Below are 23252 nucleotides of genomic sequence, written 5' to 3' on the forward strand. Positions count from 1 at the left end.
CTAAATGACTAAAATGTAAATGTAAATGTAATAGTTGCACTACCTCATCTCAGTACCCCCACAATTATCTGTAAGGTCCTCAGTCGAGCAGTGAATTTCAAACACAGATTCAACCACAAAAACTAGGGGAGGTTTTCCAATGCCTCACAAAGAAGGGCAGATGAGTACAGTGGGGAAAAAAGTATTTATCAGCCACCAATTTGTGCAAGTTCTCCACTTAAATTGATGAGAGAGGCCTGTAATTTCCATCATAGGTACACCGTCAACTATGACAGACAAATTGAGAAAAAAAATCTAGAAAATCACATTGTGGGATTTTTTATGAATTATTGCAAATTATGGTGGAAAATAGTATTTGGTCACCTACAAACAAGCAAGATTTCTGGCTCTCACAGACCTGTAACTTCTTCTTTAGAGGCTCCTCTGTCCTCCACTCGTTACCTGTATTAATGGCACCTGTTTGAACTTGTTATCAGTATAAAAGACACCTGTCCACAACCTCAAACAGTCACACTCCAAACTCCACTATGGCCAAGAACAAAGAGCTGTCAAAGGATACCAGAAACAAAATTGTAGACCTGCACCAGGCTGGGAAGATCTGAATCTGCAATAGGTAAGCAGCTTGGTTTGAAGAAATCAACTGTGGGAGCAATTATTAGGAAATGGAAGACATACAAGACCACTGATAATCTCCCTCGATCTGGGGCTCCACGCAAGATCTCACCCTGTGGGGTCAAAATGATCACAAGAACGGTGAGCAAAAATCCCAGAACCTACACGGGGACCTAGTGAATGACCTGCAGAGAGCTGGGACCAAAGTAACAAAGCCTACCATCAGTAACACACTACGCCGCCAGGGACTCAAATCCTGCAGTGCCACGACGTGTCCCCCTGCTTAAGCCAGTACATGTCCAGGCCCGTCTGAAGTTTGCTAGAGTGCATTTGGATGATCCAGAAGAGGATTGGGAGAATGTCATATGGTCAGATGAAACCAAAATAGAACTTGTTGGTAAAAACTCAACTCGTTGTGTTTGGAGGACAAAGAATGCTGAGTTGCATCTAAAGAACACCATACCTACTGTGAAGCATGGGGGTGGAAACATCATGCTTTGGGGGCTGTTTTTCTGCAAAGGGACCAGGACGACTGATCCGTGTAAAGGAAAGAATGAATGGGACCATGTATCGTGAGATTTTGAGTGAAAACCTCCTTCCATCAGCAAGGGCATTGAAGATGAAACGTGGCTGGGTCTTTCAGCATGACAATGATCCCAAACACACCGCCCGGCAAACGAAGGAGTGGCATCGTGAAGCATTTCAAGGTCCTGGAGTGGCCTAGCTAGTCTCCAGATCTCAACCCCATAGAACATCTTTGGAGGGAGTTGAAAGTCCGTGTTGCCTAGCGACAGCCCCAAAACATCACTGCTCTAGAGGAGATCTGCATGGAGGAATGGGCCAAAAATACCAGCAACAGTGTGTGAAAACCTTGTGAAGGACTTACAGGAAAACGTTTGACCTGTGTCATTGCCGAACAAAGGGTATATAACAAAGTATTGAGAAACTTTTAGTATTGACCAAATACTTATTTTCCACCATAATTTGCAAATAAATTCATAAAAATCCTACAATGTGATTTTCTTGATTTTTTTCTTTCTAATTTTGTCTGTCATAGTTGACGTGTACCTATGATGAAAATTACAGGTCCTCTCTCATCTTTTTAAGTGGGAGAACTTTGCACAATTGGTGGCTGACTAAATACATATTTTCCCCACTGTAGGTAGATGGGTAAAAATAAAAACAGGACACTGAATATCCCTTTCAACATGGTGAAGTTATTCATTGCACTTTGGATGGTGTGTTAATACACCCAGTCACTACAAAGATACAGGCGTCCTTCCAACTCAGTCTGCCGGAGAGGAAGGAAACTGCTCTGGGATTTTACCATGAGGCCAATGGTGACTTTAAAAATAGCTACAGAGTTTAATGGCGTGATGGGAGGGGATTAAATTATCTGGCCCACGTTATCCCGGTGGGAGGAGTTTGCCGTGGCTGAAAAGTGGCCGAATGCCTCTGGGGCATGAGCCAGGTACCCCTTTTAAAAGCAGATTAAATTGACTCAAAACAAAGTGATCTTGGTCAAGCATGCAGAGTAATGATTTAGGATTCTGAGTTTTCATATGCATAGGCCTAAGTGTTTGGTCTTGATAAAATCCCCATATGTGCTTCAGCTGCCTTCCAAGTGTTTGAAAATTCAAACATTTTATGGGAAAACATGTTGTTGGCCTATGTTCATGAAATATGCACCATGCTGCCTTGTTGACAATATGATCCGGCATTTGGAAAATATAAAAAACTATCGGCCTATATCGAATCTTCCATTCCTCTCAAAAATTTTAGAAAAAGCTGTTGCGCAGCAACTCACTGCCTTTCTGAAGACAAACAATGTATCGAAATGCTTCAGTCTGGTTTTAGACCCCATCATAGCACTGAGACTGCACTTGTGAAGGTGGTAAATGACCTTTAATGGCGTCAGACCGAGGCTCTGCATCTGTCCTCGTGCTACTAGACCTTAGTGCTGCCTTTGACACCATCGATCACCACATTCTTTTGGAGAGACTGGAAACCCAAATTGGTCTACATCGGACAAGTTCTGGCCTGGTTTAGATCCTACCTGTCGGAAAGATATCAGTTTGTCTCTGTGAATGGTCTGTCCTCCGACAAATCAACTGTACATTTCGGTGTTCCTCAAGGTTCCGTTTTAGGACCACTATTGTTTTCACTATAGTATTTTACCTCTTGGGGATGTTATTCAAAACATAATGTTAACTTTCACTGCTATGCGGATGACACACAGCTGTAATTTCAATGAAGCATGGTGAAGCCCCAAAATTGCCCTCGCTAGAAGCCTGTGTTTCAGACATAAGGAAGTGGATGGCTGCGAAAACTTTTTACTTTTAAACTCGGACAAAACAGAGATGCTTGTTCTAGGTCCCAGAAACAAAGAGATCTTCTGTTAAATCTGACAATTCATCTTGATGGTTGTAAAGTCGTCTCAAATAAAACTGTGAAGGACCTAGGCGTTACTCTTGACCCTGATCTCTTTGACGAACATATCAAGACTGTTTCAGACAGCTTTTTTTCCATCTACGTAACATTGCAAAAATCGGGAAATTTTCTGTCCAAAAATGATGCAGAAAAATTAATCCATGCATTTGTTACTTCTAGGTTAGACTACTGCAATGCTCTATTTTCCGGCTATCCGGATAAAGCACTAAATAAACTTGTTAGTGTCTAAATACGGCTGCAGAATCTGACTAGAACCAAGAAATTTGATCATATTACTCCAGTGCCAGCTTCCCTACACTGGCTTCTGTTAAGGCAAGGGCTGATTTCAAGGTTTTACTGTTAACCTATAAAGCGTTACATGGGCTTGCTCCTACCTATCTTCCAGTTGGTCCTGCCGACATACCAATACGTACGCTTTACGGTCACAAGACGCAGAGCCTCCTAATTGTCCCTAGAATTTCTAAGCAAACAGCGGGAGGCAGGGCTTTCTCCTATAGATCTCACGATTTATGGAACAGTCTGCCTACCCATGTGAGAGACGCAGACTCGGTCTCAACCTTTAAGTCTTTACTGAAGACTTATCTCTTCAGTAGGTCATATGATTGGTGTAGTCTGGCCCAGGAGGTGTGAAGGTGAACGGGAAAGGCTGGAGCAACGAACAGCCCTTGCTGTCTCTGCCGGGCCGGTTCCCCTCTCCACTGGGGTTCTCTGCCTCTAACCCTGTTGCAGGGGCTGAGTCACTGGCCTGCTGGTGCTCTTTCATGCCGTCCCTGGGGGAAAGTGCGTCACTTGAGTGGTTGAGTTACTGACGTGATCTTCCTGTCTGGGTTGGCGCCCTCCCCCCTGGTTTGTGCTGTGGTGGAGACCTCTGTGGGCTATACTCGGCCTTGTCTCAGGATTGTAAGTTGGTGGTTGGGGATATCCCTCTAGTGGTGCGGGGGCTGTGCTTTGGCGGAGTGGGTGGGGTTATATCCTTCCTGTTTGGCCCTGTCAGGGGTTTCTTCGGATGGGGGCCACAGTGTCTCCCGGACCGCTCCTGTCTCAGCCTCCAGTATTTATGCTGCAGAAGTTTATGTGTCGGGGCTGGGGTTAGTTGGTTATACCTGGAGTACTTCTCCTGTCTTATCCAGTGTCCTGTTGTGAATTTAAGTATGCTCTCTCTAATTTCTCTCGTTCTCTCTTTCTCTCTGAGAACCTGAGCCCTAGGACCATACGTCAGGACTACTCGGGCATGATGACACCTTGCTGTCCCCAGTCCTCCTGGCCTTGCTGCTATTCCAGTTTCAACTGTTCTGCCTGCGGCTACGAAACCCCTACCTGTCCCAGACCTCTGTTTTCAACTCTAAATGATCGGCTATGAAAAGCCAACTGAGAGACCTGAGCTCTAGGACCATGCGTCGGGACTACCGGGCGTGGTGACTCTGCTGTCCCCAGTCCGCCTGGCCTTGCTGCTATTCAGTTTAAACTGTTCTGCCTGCGGTTATGGAACCCCTACCTTTCGTCCCAGACCTGATGTTTTAAACTCTAATGATCTGCTATGAAAACCAACTGAGATTTATTCCTGATTATTATTTGACCATGCTTGTCACTTATGAACATTTTTGAACATCTTGGCATGGTTCTGTTATAATCTCCACCCGGCACAGCCAGAAGAGGACTGGCCACCCCTCATAGCCTGGTTCCTCTCTAGGTTTCTTCCTAGGTTTTGCCTTTCTAGGGAGTTTTTCCTAGCCACCGTGCTTCTACACCTGCATTACTAGCTGTTTGGGGTTTTAGGCTGGGTTTCTGTACAGCACTTCGAGATATTAGCTGATGTAAGAAGGGCTATATAAAATAAAATTGATTGATTGATTGAAATGGGCGTTCAGTCTAATCGAACTCCCTGAATATCCAGCAGGTGCGGCGTTTAGTAATTAGAAAAAAGTCCGGAACTAAGGATATTTATAGGGACGTACCGACAGTCTGTACTTCCTTTCTACTGAGTCCACAAACAATCGCGGTGGTGAGTATGCCTACGCCACAGGTGTGGCAATTTGTTGCGAAATCTTATACCTATAACAACAGGTCGCCGATTAACTTTTAAAAGTTAGTGCCTAACATTTCTACTTGCATCTGGTCTTTTACAGGCTATACCAAATGCAATCCAAAAGGGTTTAGCAACAGAATTGCTTATGTATGTGCACGCTAGACAAACATCTGTGTTTGGCGCCCAGTTTCTAGACCGATATATAAGTAAAACAATAACCTAAATGCAATTGAGCCTTTTTTACCGACCTGTGTCTACAGCCTGGTCTCATGGACTAGATGTAACATAGTAAATGTAAGTCCGGGACATTGAAATGTAGTATGTTATGTTTGGTACTGTTACATAAGACCGACCGTTACTTAAGCCAAAACCAAAATAGTTAATGTTTGGGGTGGGTGTATAACGCTGATGACTTTAACAATTTGGGTAATAAGCAACTTCAACTACTTACTACTGTTTAGCTACTTTGGACATACTTAGCTTATTGTCTAACCTTAACCCCTAATGCTTAGCTAACATTATCTAGTTAACGTTGGCCACAACAAATTGGAATTTGTAAGATGTTCATTAGGCAAGTTTGTAACATATTGTACGAAATGGATGACTGACATCCACAAATGTAATACATACCATACGAAATGTAACATTTACTTAATGGAGAGTCTTGGGTTTACATACAGAATAATACGAAATGCTCTGAGACCAGGTTGGTGCCCGTTTGGGGATGCTTCTGCCTGTATATCAGTGGATGGACAGTTCTGATAAGGAATGGATGGTTTGCATCCCCCAGGAAATAATTTCAGATGTTGTTAAGTACCACCTCCCCTGGTAGATTTTTATTTTATTAGCTAACCAATTTCCTAACCTTAACCTAATTCTCTTTACCTTATAGTTAAAGTCAATTGACAATCTGTATCCCAGCTAGACAACCTCTAGGCAGTGCAGTAGGGAGGTCTTCCCAGTAGGAATACTGAGTCATAACTGACTTGGTTTATTTTTCTCCTTTAGTCATGGTTCTTCCTGGGCTTCAGGTTTGGAGATGGATACTCTTTGCCTGCATTCACTGGATTTGTGTCTGTCAAGAAACTGCAGGACCGTAAGTAAATCTGCAGTCACAGAAGTTAGAATTTAGTCATCACACTTAAGTCTCTCGTCTTGGTTTAACACTCTCTGTTGGAGCAGATTTAGAGCAATTTTTCTGCATATCTTTATCTCCACAGTATTTTTTCACCTAGGTTTGTGTTTAGAGGTATCATCTCATTAGGGGGTACTGATTTTCCTGTGTTCTCTGTAGGGTTTATATGGTAGCCATTCCTGCAGTGATCCAGGCAGGCTCAGAGGCCAAGCTTTGTGCCAGCCTTCTGCAGCCCAACGAGACCCTGGTCATGACCATATCTCTGATGGTCGACGGGCAGAACAAAATACTTCTCCACAAGAGTTCTGACCAAGAGTTTCATCGCTGCTTCCAGTTTCAGGTCAGCCCAGCACTGGTGGACATCCACAACCATTCCAATAAGAGTGGACTGGACTTCTCAGCTTTGAATCTCTTAGTTTCTTGGTGCAACGCCAGTTTATTTTATGGGAAATATCAATGTGGTGGCCTACCAGATATTTTCTGGGATTCAGGCTCAAATTTGTACCAGGTTTTGATTGAATGCTACTATATACTATCTAGACAATTGATATATGACACTTCTCCAAAGCAACTTACAATAAGGGGAGTGCATAATGTGATCCCTGCAGGAGTTAAACGCTCTACCTTGAAGTTGCTGGTCGATGGCTCTTACCAACTGGGCCACACACCACGTTTTAATGTCCTATGTTGTTGGTCCATTAGTTCACCAGTGTTGCGCTCTTCCTCCCTGACAGGCCCCTCATGTGAAGAGTGACAAAGTGCAAAACTTCAAGGTGGAGGTTCGAGGTGACACGTTTCTATCAACAGAGGAGAGGAAGGTCATGATCAAACCCTACAGCCCCATGACATTCATCCAAACGGACAAACCAATCTATAACCCAGGACAAACAGGTGATGTTAGAGCCAGTACACCTTTAGTCTGGTTTGAAGTGATTGGAAGGTATTGGGAACTTCAGAAGATAATCAGGCAATAGTTGTATGATCTTCTGTGTAGAAAAGAACACATCATTGTTAATGATCTTCCCCCAGTCTGATTTGGTGCCTGGTCCTGTCCACTCTGTTCTAACAAGTCATGCGTGGCTTATGAACATTGGAGAGGGAAACGGACGCCTGAAAAGCTTCATTCAGGAATGGGGGTGCAGACAGGAAAAAAAACCCACTGTGGGGGTCACTCAGGATATGTACACTGGAGCGGAGTTTGAACCGACATGCCACATGTTACGAGATGTTCCTCTCATGGACGTAATTGGATAGTGTAAATATATTCAGAACTCGCAGTGCAGTTTTCCTTCATCTGCAATTGATTGAATTGGGGCCTTAGTACCAACAGTGTAAAATATTATCCAGAGTAGCTGTGACAAGTTCTGCTTACTTCCCCAGTTTCCCTGGTTTTCCAGAAATGCTGTGTGAAAGATTCCTGGAATCAGGATGGGAATCCTCCAACCAGGATTTCTGGAAACCTTGGAATTTTCAGTTGTCCGACATGATGCTTCTAAAATTCTCATTTTCTTGTCATCGGCTTTTTACAGTGCATTTTAGAGTCGTCACCTTGGATACCAATTTTAGCCCTGTCAATCAGCTGGTGAGTGTTGCAAATGTAATATTGAAAACAGTCCTTCAGATCGGTGTCTACTATTTCAAACCAAAATACGGATACAGAAGTATCACAACTGTGATGGGCATAGCAATCAAGTATTATGTAACACAAGGTACAGCAATCAATCAGTCAGGACATGGGGTTTCCATTCATATAGGTCAGATTGGAATGTATGGGATCATCTTTTCCTGAGACTGAATTCATGTACTAAATTGACATTAGTCCCACTAAGCCAATCACCTGTCTAGTTCCTATAGTTGTAGACTGTTATGCTCCTCTGTTTTGGAGTTATTCATGAAACATGAACCCATTTCTTGTCTTTGCCCTTCACAGTACAACATTGTGGAACTTGAGGTAAGACCCTTACAAGTCTAACTTTATGATGACTGTCACTGTAAATACTGCAACATTAGGACTCCACCCGCTAGCTAGGTCGTCATTAATTTCCACCTACTGTAGAGGTTAGCTAAATACTTCCAATCAGCTGTGTGTGTTCTGGGCCCCCTTCAGTAGGCCAATGTTGCAGATGGAAATGTCATGAAAAGAGCTGACTCCTGTATACTGTTATCTTGTTCTATGAACCAACAGGATGTTAATCAGAACAGGATTGGACAGTGGCTCAACACTACATCCAGTGGCAACATTTTGCAGCTTTCTCACCCCCTGAACTCTGAAGCACCTGTAGGATCCTATGCCATTGTAGTGTGGATTGGTCAAGACAAAATATACCAGAACTTCAAGGTAGAAAAGTATGGTAGGTTGAGCTTTTTTCTTTTACCTGTCATGCTAGGTAATGTTATGTCTCTGGCAGTTGAATCAATGCATCACAATCCTGGAACATTCTAGAGTTGACTGCTGTTCTCTTATCTGTAGTTCTGCCAAAGTTTGAGATCAAAATGAACCTCACCAACGAGATCAGCATTGTTCAAGAAGAGTATGAAGTGGAAGTGTGCCAAGTGAGTAAACGCTAACGGAGATTTCAATGCACTGTAGTTACAAGGTGATGTGTAACTCCACTAAATGTAATTATCTAATAATCGCATTACGCTAATGCAGACCTGGGTTCTAATAAGTAATTTTAATACTTTGAAATGTGAAAGATTTAAGTATTTGGTTATTCTTTCTTTGAAAATACAAGTATTTGGATAAACACTTGGAAAGTATTGGCATGTATTTGAAAATACTCAAATTCAAATAATGACTTAAAATACAAATACTTCAATATGCATGTAAGCACTTGAACCCAGGTCTTCACTAATGACACATGCTAATTGAAGACCTACAATGCTACTGCTCAATGTCCTGAACTGCTGCTATTAATCCCTGACACTTCAAAGCGTTTGCTACAGTGGCATTTACATGAACAGCTGGTTCTGTATTCATAAAGCATCCCAGATTGGGATTGCTGCTCTAGGATCCGGTCCCCCCATGACATGTGACCTTGTTCATTATGATCCAAAAGTTCAAACTGATCCCTTTCTGAGTGGCTTTATGAATGTGGGTCCAGATTCATTGGCCATGTTGAACACTTGACTTAAGCCTACAGGTATGCACAAACCTTTGTCTCGTATTAGGTTTTTAATATGGTGATTGTCGACGTAGGAAATTGTTTGATTCTTTTGTCTTATGAATTGAAATCAGGTACACGTATGGACAGCCTGTACCTGGTAAAGCAGGGTTAAAGTTGTGCCGACTCTTGGGGGAGAATGTAGTGATACCGATAACAATTGATGAGAAACATCCACGAGGAGTTCCTGATTACACACCTCCCTGCCACAAAGAGTCAATAGAGGTCTGTATGCTGTCATAAAACGATCATTAGTAGGACTGTTTATACCAACATTACATTTGAATTTATTTAACTTGGATCTTAATGTTTGATTGAATTAATTTAAATCTGTTCTTGTTTGGTTCTGCTTGCTTTTCCCAGATGGACCAAACTGGCTGTGCTGCCTATGTCTTCAACATGGCAATTTTCACAAAGAATTTAGGAGAGAAATTGCTGGGAGACGTGTTTAGTTTCCATGCAGAAGTACAGGAGGGGGGGACAGGTTAGTATGATCACAATCATTGGTAACATTGCTGTCAAATGATGTGTTTTATTGAGTAAATGACATGAAATAACTGGTGCATGTTTCATTAGATCAGGGTTTCCCAAACTCTGTCCTGGGGCCCACCCTGGGTGCACGTTTTGGTTTTTGCCCTAGCACTACACAGCTGACTCAAATAACCAACTCATCATGACGCTTTGATTATTTGAATCAGCTGTAGTGCTATGGCAAAAAACCTAAACATGCACCCACGGGGGACCCCGGGACTGAGTTGGAGGGACTCTGCGTTAGATCATGAAGATTGGCAAGAATGAGCTGTTTGACTTTTGGTGCTACAGCGTTGTTTTATAGAATGCTGTTTTATTGTCTTCTGTTTATAATATCCTGTGTAAGCTGTACTGCAATTCAGTTTCTGCATGTTGAACTGCCATTGTGCATTGTGTTGGCTCTGGTAATTGTGAAATATACCATCCTATTTATTTTCCTTTGACAGGTATTACACGGTCAGAGGAAAAACGCATAGCGCTCTCCTATGTCATTGGAGAACTCTCATTTGTCGACACGCCCCAAATCTATGAGCATGGATCAATTATTGAGGGCAAGGTAAGTCCAAATACAGTGTTTCTGTTGCATTGTGGAGGCCATTTGTTCTTTGCCCTGCTTGCTGAACTACCAGTATGTGTTAGTTAATGACATGTAGCGTCACTTCATTCATACAACTCCCCCCTTTTTCCTCAGATATATGCTGTTCACTTCAACCACACACCCATCTCTGACATGTTAGTCTACCTGTTGGAGGAGAAGGGCTGGTCCTCATATCTACAACTACAGAACCTAACCACGGACAGTCGTGGTATTGCCAGGTTCTCCCTAAACACAACCAGAATGCCCAAAGAGAATATTAACCTCATAGTAAGTATGATTCCTTCTAGGTTTTGACAGCCTCTTTATGCTCAAGACCAACTCAGCCCTTGATCCTACGCCAGCGTTTCCCTAACTGTCCTGGGGACCCCAAGGGGTGCATGTTTTGATGTTTGCCATAGCACTACACGGCTGATTCAAATAACAGACTCTTTATCAAGATTTGATTAATTTGAGTTAGCTGTGTAGTGCTAGGGCAAAAAACAAAATGTGTACCGCTTGGGGTCCCCAGGACAGAGTTGGGGGAAAACGCTACCCTAAGGCCTATCATGGTCTTGTGGGGATCTGAGAAGATTGAATTGGTAATATTAGCATGGTGGAACTTCCACCAAGCCTATCAGAGGGTAAGGTGGATCTGTTACCATATTGCTTACATCTGTCCTCCCCTCATATCACCACTGTATGTAGAACATAGGGTCTAGGGGTTGATTTAGGATTGATCCTTTAGACTCCTCCTCTTGTTCCTTTACAGGTAAGTGACACCCCACAAGTGGAGTACCAAGGATACAGGGTCCCCTATTTCAACAGAGGGCGTCACGTCCTCTCACTGATCCAGCCCGCTGCCCCTGACAGTAAACCCTCCAGCTCCCTGGCTATTCAGAAGATGGAGAAACCACTGGCATGTGGGGAGGAAGGGTCAATCACCATCCACTATGCCATCGTAGGGGAGACCGTCCCAAAGGGCTCTGTGGATGTCCTCTACCTGGTGAGTAGAACCCAGGAACTAGTTGACAACTTCCAAACCCAGGGTGGCTCCCAAATGGAACCATATTTCCTAGTTGCACTACTTTTGACCAGGATCATTTCAGACATTGCCCAAGCCTCGCACTTTTCAAAAGGATGTTCCTATACAACACAAACTCCTAATCATCCAGCCTAAACCTTAGTATTAGCCACCTAGATAACATAAGCCACAGCAAATTGGACTTCGTAACATATCATACATCTCGTAACCTATACGAAATGGATGGACATCCACATAACATCATACTAATTGCTGTGTCCTGGATTTGTTTACCACGTCTACCCCTTGAGTCCAGGTTGCATCATCTCCTTTCTGATTTGATGACAACTGTTTCCCCCTTTCTCTCCAGGCCTTATCCAGAGGGGTGATAGTTCAGCATGGACACAAGAACGTTACTGTGCAGCAGGACAGTCCTGGTGAGTGAGTTTCATTAAGTGATTCTGAACGTTCTGGAAGGCGCTTGATGGCAGTGTGACCTGCTCTTGCGTTGCAGTAGCTGAGGGTGAAGTCACCTTGAAGTTGGCAGTGGTTCCAGAGATGGCGCCGGTGGTTCAGCTCCTGGTGTACAGTATGCTACCCAGTGAGACTGTCATCGCCCACAGCATGAACTTCCCCACTGAGAAATGCTTCAGGAACAAGGTGTGCACATCACAAACATTGTTCTCATTTTATGTTGGGTATGAAGTGTCAATTATTTCCATGCACATAGATACTGTATCATACCTGCAGTAAAAGTGTATAATGTGTATGCCAGGTGTTGGTGGAGTTCTCCCCCTCAATGCGGTCCCAGGGGAGGAGAACACCCTGCATCTCTCTGCCCAGCCCGGTTCCCTCTGTGGCCTCAGCGCTGTGGACCAGAGTGTTGGCATCATGGAGCCAGGGAAGAGGCTGGATGCTGATAAGGTAACAGAGCTCACTGACGTGAACAACAGTCCTACCACCATACCGACTGTTTTGGTGGTGCTGGGAATACAACCAGCCTCAGGGGAAGAACCATTGACCACAGCAGACATGGAATGGGTCTGTTCACTGTTGGTCATTTGGTGTGCTTTTTATCAAAGGTAATGGGACTTATTCTCTGGCTTGAGGCCCCTCTTTCTATTGACTGGAAATCACCTCACTATTGTTACATAATGAGGTAATATTCTGGGTTGTGTTCATCAGGACACTTTACGTTTGGCAATGGGAAACAAAATGGAGGTTATTTTTAGTCCAAGTAGTCCCTCCCTGTTTCAGTCTGTTCTGTTTGGTCCCCAAGAACGTCATTTCACTCCTTCCCATATTGTCCCATTCCAGATATTTGATTTGTTACCAGTCAAGGAGACAACCTATATTCCCTACGAGCTTGAAGATTCGGTAGCATGTTTCCGTGTAAGACCAAGGAGATCCATAATGCCGTACCCAGATGGAAAGTCTGGGGAGACAAATGATCCTTATGCAGTTTTTCAGGTAAAAAAGCCTCTTTATTGCTCTGGGAAGAATCAGTCACCATACCGTTACGATGTGTTCAACTTACAGGTTACATTGCTAAAATAGCCTGAGGCTAGAACACACATGTACAGTGACAAATAAAACTTTTTAAATAATTTGATGGCATTTTCTAGGCACTGGGACTGAAGCTGGCGACTAATCTGGATATAAGAATACCTTCCTGCCTCAGTTACCAGGGGGAACCACTACCATCGCTCCTATGGTGAGATGTCCTAACCAACCCTTATTCTCATTGCTAGAAGTCTTCAATGAATCTTGGGAAATGGATTACTAACACAGCCTGGTTAAAGTGGTCAGAACGCTGCATGCGCTCACTGTTGAGCAAAGCATTCAGTCCATTTTAACTTGAGAATAATGAGCATGATTTGTGTTAGTAGCTTACAGACCTATGGCCGGGCCTGGATCAGCGGGTCCTAGACTTGAAATGGCTATAGCTGGTGGAGTTGCCCCAACACCTCTGCCACCCATACAGACGGTCCGTACATTCTTCCCTGAGACATGGATTTGGGATCTTGTGGAAGTTGGGTAAGTGCTCTGCACAGTGAGGCTAGCCTTGGGTGAAAACCCTCTTAGCTAGATTAGGAACCTGAACCTCTTTAAACTGTAGTACAGAGTAGGCCAGGTTTCTCTTAGGAAAGAGCTCCTTTTACCTCAATGGGTCTCCCTGGTTAGATAAAGCTTAAATGCATTCGAAACGGTGTTCATATAATTGGTACAGTCCTACTCCACTCTCTGTTGGACACTTGGTGGCTTTCTGTTTAAACTCTAACCTCTGTATTCCAGGGAGTCTGGATCAGCAGACGTCCCCCTGACAGTCCCAGACACCATCACCACCTGGGAGACTGAGGTCTTCTGCCTGGCCCCCAGTGGCTTTGGTCTGGCTCCTCTGGTGGAGCTGACGGTCTTTCAGCCGTTTTTCCTGGAGATCACCCTGCCCTACTCAGTCATCCGGGGAGAGCACTTTGAGCTGAAGGCCACTGTGTTCAACTACCTCTCCAAGTGCATCATGGTACGGCACTGCACCAGGATCGTATTTTGTTTTTGTCAGACCATGTTATCTTACAAAGTGTTCCTCTTCGGCAGGTTTCTGTGACTCCGGCTCTCTCCTCAGACTACACTCTCACACCCTTGAATGACGTCCACTACTCCTCATGCTTGTGTGCCAATGGACGAAAGACCTTCAGTTGGACAATGGCACCCTCTGTCCTGGGTAAGTCAACCGTCAACCGTTCAAACAGCAGAATGGATGTCAACCTGAGTTGTGTACTGTCACTGTGTTGGATGTTGTGTAACCTGTGGTGTCTGCCAATGTGTGTAGGGGTTTTGAACGTGTCCGTTAGTGCAGCGGCTGTCCATTCCCACACTGCGTGTGACCATGAGATTGTGAACGTACCGGAGAGAGGACGCGTTGACACAGTCACACGGAGCCTGCTGGTGACGGTATGTAGTTTGCTGCTGGGAACTAACCGTTAGGTTGCACAGATTGTCTAGTGTAACTGCCTCTGAAAAGAATCCCTCTCCTGTCCTCCAGGCTGAGGGAACAGAGAAGACCGACACCTACAACTGGTTGCTGTGTCCAACTGGTCAGTAATGAATGAATGTTCACGGTTGTTCGACGTGCTCTTCGCCATTCATCTTATCATCTTTGTGTCCACAGGAGAAGCTCTGACAGAGGAGGTGGAACTGCAACTCCCCAGAATGTGGTGGATGGATCTGATAGAATTTCCCTCACCGTTCTGGGTAAAATAAACTATGGTTTGTTTAGAGGTGTAGTGGTGGGAAGACAACCCTTCTGCGGTGATAATGCTGCTGTTTGCTGAAGAGGACCGTCTTACAGAAGCCCCTTGTTTCTCTGTAGGGGACATCCTGGGTCGGGCCCTCAACAACCTGGATGGACTGTTGCAGATGCCGTATGGGTGTGGAGAGCAGAATATGGCCCTCCTCTCCCCCAATATCTACATCCTGGAGTACCTGAGGAACACAGGGCAGCTCACCCCAGCCATCCTAGACAAGGCCACCAAGTTCCTCACTAGTGGTAGGAGTGTCCCTCTTTGAATCTGGCTAATATTTATTATAGACAAACTTACTGAAACAGGGCTGGATTTGTCCAGTAAGAGGTTTCTCCAGTGTGCCCTAATGACTAGGACCCTGTTGTCATGTAAATGATGGAGCTACAGTACAGATGACATCACTGACCCAACACATGGAGGGACTTCCACATGGTTTCTCACTGAAATCATTTGATCGTAGAATATTGACACTCTGTCCCAAATGGCAGCGTATTGCTTACATAGTGCACTATTTTCCTGTCTCAAGTAGTTCACTATATAGGGCAGGACTCAACCCTGTTCCTGGAGAGATACTGTCCTGTAAGGCTTCACTCAACCCTACTCTAACTGACCTTTTTTAAATAATTAGCTGAATGGGGTTAATTACAACTTGGGTTGGAGTGAGAACCTACATGAGGGTATCTCTCCAGGAACAGGGTTGAAGAGCCCTGATATAGAGAGCCATTTGGGGCACAAACCCAGTGACTATATAAAATTGACCAAGTGGTTGTTCACTCTAAAAACCCACCGACAGGTTACCAAAGGCAGCTGAACTACAAGAATGCTGACGGTGCATACAGCACGTTTGGACAAGGCTTGGGGAACACTTGGTGAGTACTTGGCTTGTAAACAACTGTCTGTTTCAATGAAGTAGTGGCCAATCAAATGGCATCGTCTCTGGCAGGGAGACCATGGCTATGTAATGTGAAGCTTTAAATCATGTTTATGACCATCTTATGTGGATATTATGACTGCTTTTAAATCCAGTTATTTCTTCAGGCTGACTGCTTTTGTCTTGAGATCCTTTGGCAAAGCACGGTCTTTCATCTATATTGACCCGGCAAAAATGGAGCAATCCAAGACTTGGCTGGAAAGTCAACAAGGCAAACATGGCTGTTTCAGAATTTTGGGGAAACTCTTTAACAACAGAATGAAGGTATTTATATTGCTAATAAACTGAACGATGTTAGACGTAGTCTGTTTCGGCAGACCAGTCATAAAGTTTGATTTCTTCAATTGTATCAGGCTAGATACAGTTAGTATTTTGACATTGTTTTATAGGGTGGCGTGACGGATGAAGTCACACTGACTGCTTACGTCACTGCTTCAATGCTGGAGCTCGACATGTCAGTGTCGGTAAGTAACCTCACTCCATATAAACATTGATTCTCACTCCAGCAACATTGTTACAGGCTACTAATTTAGCTTCCTGTATTTATTTTTTTATTTTTTATTTTTATTTCACCTTTATTTAACCAGGTAAGCCAGTTGAGAACATGTTCTCATTTACAACTGCGACCTGGCCAAGATAAAGCAAGTAGTGCAATAAAAACAACACAGAGTTACATATGGGTAAAAAAACAAAGTCAGAAATACAACAGAAAATATATATACAGTGTGTGCAAATGTAGCAAGTTATGGAGGTAAGGCAATAAATAGGCTATAGTGCAGAATAATTACAATAGTATTAACACTGGAATGCTAGATGTGCAAGAGATGATGTGCAAAAAGAGATACTGGGGTGCAAAAGAGCAAAATAAATAACAATATAGGGATGAGGTAGTTGGGTGGGCTAATTTCAGATGGGCTGTGTACAGGTGCAGTGATCAGTAAGGTGCTCTGACAACTGATGCTTAAAGTTATTGAGGGAGATAAGAGTCTCCAGCTTCAGAGATTTTTGCAATTCGTTCCAGTCCTTGGCAGCAGAGAACTGGAAGGAATGGCGGCCAAAGGAGGTGTTGGCTTTGGGAATGACCAGTGAGATATACCTGCTGGAGCGCAGACTACGGGTGGGTGCTGCTATGGTGACCAATGAGCTAAGATAAGGCGGGGATTTGCCTAGCAGTGATTTATAGATGGCCTGGAGCCAGTGGGTTTGACGACGAACATGTAGTGAGGACCAGCCAACAAGAGTACAGGTCACAGTGGTGGGTAGTGTATGGGGCTTTGGAGACAAAACGGATGGCACTGTGATAGACTACATCCAATTTGCTGAGTAGAGTGTTGGAGGCTATTTTGTAAATGACATCGCCGAAGTCAAGGATCGGTAGGATAGTCAGTTTTACGAGGGCATGTTTGGCAGCATGAGTGAAGGAGGCTTTGTTGCGAAATAGGAAGCCGATTCTAGATTTAACTTTGGATTGGAGATTCTTTATGTGAGTCTGGAAGTTGAGTTTACTGTCTAACCAGACACCTAGATATTTGTAGTTGTCCACATACTCTAGGTCAGACCCGTAGAGTGGTGATTCTAGTCGGGTGGGCGGGTGCTAGCAGCGTTCGATTGAAAAGCATGCATTTAGTTTTACTAGTGTTTAAGAGCAGTTGAAGGCTACTGAAGGATTGTTGTATGGCATTGAAGCTCGTTTGGAGGTTTGTTAACACAGTGTCCAATGAAGGGCCAGATGTATACAAAATGGTGTCGTCTGCGTAGAGGTGGATCTGAGAGTCACCAGCAGCAAGAGCGACATCATTGATATACACGGAGAAAAGTGTCGGCCCAAGAATTGAACCCTGTGGCACCCCCATAGAGACTGCCATAGGTCCAGACAACAGGCCCTCCGATTTGACACACTGAACTCTATCTGAGAAGTAGTTGGTGAACCAGGCGAGGCAGTCATTTGAGAAACCAAGGCTATTTAGTCTGCCAATAAGAATGCGGTGGTTGACAGAGTCGAAAGCCTTAAGCCAAATACACATCTTACAGATTATACAATGTAGTGAGTTACAGGGGAATTGTTATTTCTTTGAAAGTAGCCTATGAAATAACAAAGAATGGGCTTTACCATGAACACATCTGAATGGTATAGTTCTGCTACTATTGATATTAGACTCAATATGCTACTACGAAGTGAGAAAGGAAATGTGCTCCAGCTTGAATGTCTCTAGCCTGGTCCCAGATCTGTTTGTCTGATTTGACATTTATTTGAAGAGTCCCATTGAGACCAAGGCCTCTTTAGCAGGGGAGCCCTGCATATACACAAGTTATGCAATTTACAAATGCAACATAATAAAATGTACAAGATTTATAAGCCATTCAAGAAAAACCAATCCCATTCCTCAGCAAAAAGTGGCCCCTAATCAACAATTTGAGAACTGCCTGAGGCCCCAGAACAGCAAGTTGAATGGAGCCAGTCCAAACTGATCTGGGACCAGGCTAGCATGTCAATGTGCTGCTGTTATTCTGTGCTCCAGGATCCTGTTGTGGACCGCAGCTTGTCTTGCCTGAAGAACTCGACCAGTGATTTGTCCAACACCTACACTACTGCTCTGCTGGCCTACACCTTCACCCTGGCAGGGGACATGGAGACACGGGCCCAGCTTCTGCAGCACCTCAACACCATCTCATTACAAGAGGGTGAGCTATATCCTGGTCCAAGATCTGTTAGTGCTGCCTTGATTGAGCTTGCCTGGACAATGGATTACTCTTAAAAGTGCAAACCCTCGGCCTGTCTGGCACTCCAGAGAGGCCCAATCAAATGGCCAGTAAAAGTGTTTTTAAGAACAAATACACTTTGAACTGACTGTCAGAGTTGTTTTGGGCATAACATGAATTGGGGAGGTCAGAACTTTGTATTATGATGAATAAGCAGTCCTTATTCTGACTTGTGCGCTCTTCTCGACCCTCAGGGGGTCTCCTGCACTGGTCCCAGTCCTCCTCAGAGACCTCACCATCCCTTGAGGTGGAGATCAGCGCCTACGTTCTACTGGCGTCCCTCAGTGCCTCTCCTCGGTCTACCTCTGACCTGGGCTACGCTTCCCGCATCGTCAGGTGGCTGGTGAGGCAGCAGAACGCCTACGGAGGCTTCTCCTCCACACAGGTAGACTTCCCAAACACATTGGTCTGAAATGGCACCCTGTGCTGTGCACTAGTAGAGACATTATTACTTTGACTTCTATCAGACCACAGGCATGTGCTCTTCATGTCCAGCCTGGTGAGGCTAACTTCCATGGAATTGGGAAATGGTCTCTTTAGGAACTGTTCAATGTAAAAATCAACCCTTTCTGTAAAATGGGCTCTTTAATTTTGAAGTGATTTTCCTGTGGTCTGTTTAGGACACGGTGGTGGCCCTCCAGGCCCTGGCTCTCTACGCCACCAGGGTGTTCAGTAGAGGAGGAGCCAGCACAGTGACAGTACAGTCTCCCAGTGGGCATCAGTACCTCTTCTATGTGAACCAAAACAACAAGCTTCTGTACCAGGAGAGGGCGCTGCAGGACACAGAAGGGAAGTACAGCATTGAAGTGAAGGGCAGCGCTTGTGCCTCAGTGCAGGTCAGTGAATACACATCTCTCCTCCCAGTCCTGTGGTGTAAGATGTGCTTTAATATACATTATTGGGAAGGTCAAACATATAAGAAGCTTCTTCTGGCTTGATTTCTAGTTCATTAAATATTTATTGTTGCTTATAAAATGTTTGTTTTTGGACAGGATGGTTTCCCTGACTTCCTCTTCTCTTTCCCAGGTGGCGCTCCACTACAACATCCCTACTCCTACCAAAAGCACAACGCTCAGTATCCAGGTGACTCCAGAGGTAGACTGCAACAGCAAGTCTTTGCGACCCAGAGTCACGCTGAAACTCCAGTCTCAGTAAGAATGAAGGCCCCGTTTTGTCTTCACAGCATTCTTTTAAATGTTGACACTTCAGTGTTATTTTGGAGCGTGTCTTACAGAATGGATTTGACCCAAATGAATTAGTTTCATTATACCGGTGTATATGTTATTGACCTTCCAGTTGATACCTAGGCTTGGATAAGTAACAATAAGATGATGTATCTGGCAGCCTGGTCTTTATGGCTAAAATAATCCAAGTTGCGTGAAGTTGTTGTGCACTCTTCTCAAACAATAGCATGGTATTTTTTCACTGTAATAGCTACTGTAAATTGGACAGTGCAGTTAGATTAACAAGAATGTAAAGCTTTCTGCCCAGATAAGATATGTCTGTCCTGGAAAGTTACTTACAACATCATTCTAGTCACACTAGCAACAACCGTCCTGTAGAGGTTATGGCTAAAATAATCCATGGATCCATTCATTTGATTATTACAAGCGCTTGTCAAAATCCAACTTTATCAATCATCTCTTTGCTTTCACAGATATCATGGAAAGGAACTGACCACCAATATGATTATAGTGGATTTGAAAATGCTCTCTGGGTTTTCCCCAGATCCAGACTCTTTGGGGAGGGTGAGTTTTTGTGACCTTTATCCATGGAGGTCTTGCCTCATCTGTGACCCTTTCTAACACTGACTGTTTTTGTCCATGCAATATGAATGGCTTGTCTTCACAGCTGAGGGGTTCAAGTCAAGTGGATCGGGTTGATACCAAAGATGACCATGTGTTAACGTACTTGACAGAGGTGAGGTGAAAACCACCCATCAGTTTGAAATGGTCCACATAGCACTCTGCAATATAATGGGTGTCATTTAAAAATCCACTGCTCAAAAAAATAAAGGCAACACTTAAACAATCAATCAATTTTATTTTATATAGCCCTTCATACATCAGCTGATATCTCGAAGTGCTGTACAGAAACCCAGCCTAAAACCCCAAACAGCTAGTGATGCGGTGTAGAAGCACGGTGGCTAGGAAAAACTCCCTAGAAAGGCCAAAACCTAGGAAGAAACCTAGAGAGGAACCAGGCTATGAGGGTGGCCAGTCCTCTTCTGGCTGTGCGGGTGGAGATTATAACAGAACCATGCCAAGATGTTCAAAAATGTTCATAAGTGACAAGCATGGTCAAATAATAATCAGAATAAATCTCAGTTGGCTTTTCTAGCCGATCATTAAGAGTTTAAAAACAGCAGGTCTGGGACAGGTAGGGGTTCCATAACCGCAGGCAGAACAGTTGAAACTGGAATAGCAGCAAGGCCAGGCGGACTGGGGACAGCAAGGAGTCACCACGGCCGGCAGTCCCGACGTATGGTCCTAGGGCTCAGGTTCTCAGAGAGAAAGAGAGAACGAGAGAATTAGAGAGAGCATACTTAAATTCACACAGGACACTGGATAAGACAGGAGAAGTACTCTAGGTATAACCAACTGACCCCAACCCCCCGACACAGCACAATGTAACTCCAAGTCAATCACACTGTCCACTTAGGAAGCAACACTGATTGACAATACATTTCACATGCTGTTGTGCAAATGGAATAGACAACAGGTGGAAATTATAGGCAATTAGCAAGACACCCCCAATAAAGGACTGGTTTTGCAGGTGGTGACCACAGACCACTTCTCAGTTCCTATGCTTCCTGGCTGATGTTTTGGTCACTTTTTGAATGCTGGCAGTGCTTTCACTCTAGTGGTAGCATGAGACTGAGTCTACAACCCACACAAGTGGCTCAGGTAGTGCAGCTCATCCAGGATGGCACATCAATGCGAGATGCGGCAAGAAGGTTTGCTGTGTCGTCAGCGTAGTGTCCAGAGCATGGAGGCCCACCAGGAGACAGGCCAGTACATCACGAGACGTGGAGGCCGTAGGAGGGCAACAACCCAGCAGCAGGACTGCTACCTCCGCCTTTGTGCAAGGAGGAGCAGGAGGAGCACTGCCAGAGCCCTGCAAAATGACCTCCAGCAGGCCACAAATGTGCATGTGTCTGCTCAAACGGTCAGAAACAGACTCCATGAGGGTGGTATAAGGGCCCGACGTCCACAGGTGGGGGTTGTGCTTACAGCCCAACACCGTGCAGGACGTTTGGCATTTGCCAGAGAACACCAAGATTGGCAAATTCGCCACTGGCACCCTGTGCTCTTCACAGATGAAAGCAGGTTCACACTGAGCACATGTGACAGTCTGGAGATGCCGTGGAGAACCTTCTGCTACCTGCAACGTCCTCCAGCATGACCGGTTTGGTGGTGGGTCAGTCATGGTGTGGGGTGGCATTTCTTTGGGGGGGCCGCACAGCCCTCCATGTGCTGCAGAGGTAGCCTGACTGCCATTAGGTACCGAGATGAGATCCTCAGACCCCTTGTGAGACCATATGCTGGTGGGTTGGCCCTGGGTTCCTCCTAATGCAAGACAATGCTAGACCCTCATGTGGCTGGAGTGTGTCAGCAGTTCCTGCAAGAGGAAGGCATTGATGCTATGGACTGGCCCGCCCGTTCCCCAGACCTGACTCCAATTGAGCACATCTGGGACATCATGTCTCGCTCCATCCACCAACGCCACGTTGCACCACAGACTGTCCAGGAGTTGGCGGATGCTTTAGTCCAGGTCTGGGAGGAGATCCCTCAGGAGACCATCCACCACCTCATCAGGAGCATGCCCAGGCGTTGTAGGGAGGTCATACAGGCACGTGGAGGCCACACACACTACTGAGCCTCATGACTTGTTTTAAGGACATTACATCAAAGTTGGGTCAGCCTGTAGTGTGGTTTTCCACTTTAATTTTGAGGGTGACTCCAAATCCAGACCTCCATGGGTTGATAAATTTGATTTCCAGTGATAATTTTTGTGATTTTGTTGTCAGCACATTCAACTATGTAAAGAAAAGTATTTAATAAGATTATTTCATTCAGATCTAGGATGTGTTATTTTAATGTTCCCTTTATTTATTTGAGCAGTGTTATTTATATATATATATATATATATATATATATGTACTTGTGGTGACATGTTAGCAAAGCTGAAATGTAACTTCTGCTTAGATCATTTAATGACCAATATGTTTGTTTTTCTCCCAACAGTTAACATCACTATTTCCTTTCACCATCACCCTGGACATCATACAGGAGCTCCCAGTACAGAATCTAAAGCCAGCGGTGGTCAAGATCTTGACTACTACCAGCCAAGCAAGTTGATTTACTAACCCGCCCCAAAACCTCCTTTTCCATGGTTTAACTAACATTTTTGGTCAACTTGTGTTCATTTACTGAGACTAACATGTACTATGGTTACAGGTGACCAGGCTGAGACAGAATATGTCTTCCCTTGCAAGTAGGAGTTCCAAGCTGGTGAGCTATTTTAAATCTAGAATTATTGGTGATGAATAATTGTTTTCTAGCTGACTCATAAACTATACATGTAGTATAAATGATCTGGGAGCCTATATTCTTTAATCTCATTGCTGGTCTGTTACATTTAATTTATTTGCTCTTCTGCAGCTGTAAGATGACATTGAGGTCACACCTGCAACCCTTCAGACCTCTTTCAAGTGCTGAAGTAAATGATGAAACTGGAAA

The 23252-nt window shown here is 44.4% G+C and overlaps 1 pseudogene; it reads left to right on the forward strand.

The window, feature by feature from the left end:
• The first annotated feature begins 6078 nt into the window (after positions 1-6078).
• Positions 6079-23252, forward strand: LOC121565112 (annotated as a pseudogene).

Source organism: Coregonus clupeaformis, unplaced genomic scaffold (assembly GCF_020615455.1).
Source record: "Coregonus clupeaformis isolate EN_2021a unplaced genomic scaffold, ASM2061545v1 scaf3204, whole genome shotgun sequence".
NCBI classification, from domain to species: domain Eukaryota; kingdom Metazoa; phylum Chordata; class Actinopteri; order Salmoniformes; family Salmonidae; genus Coregonus; species Coregonus clupeaformis.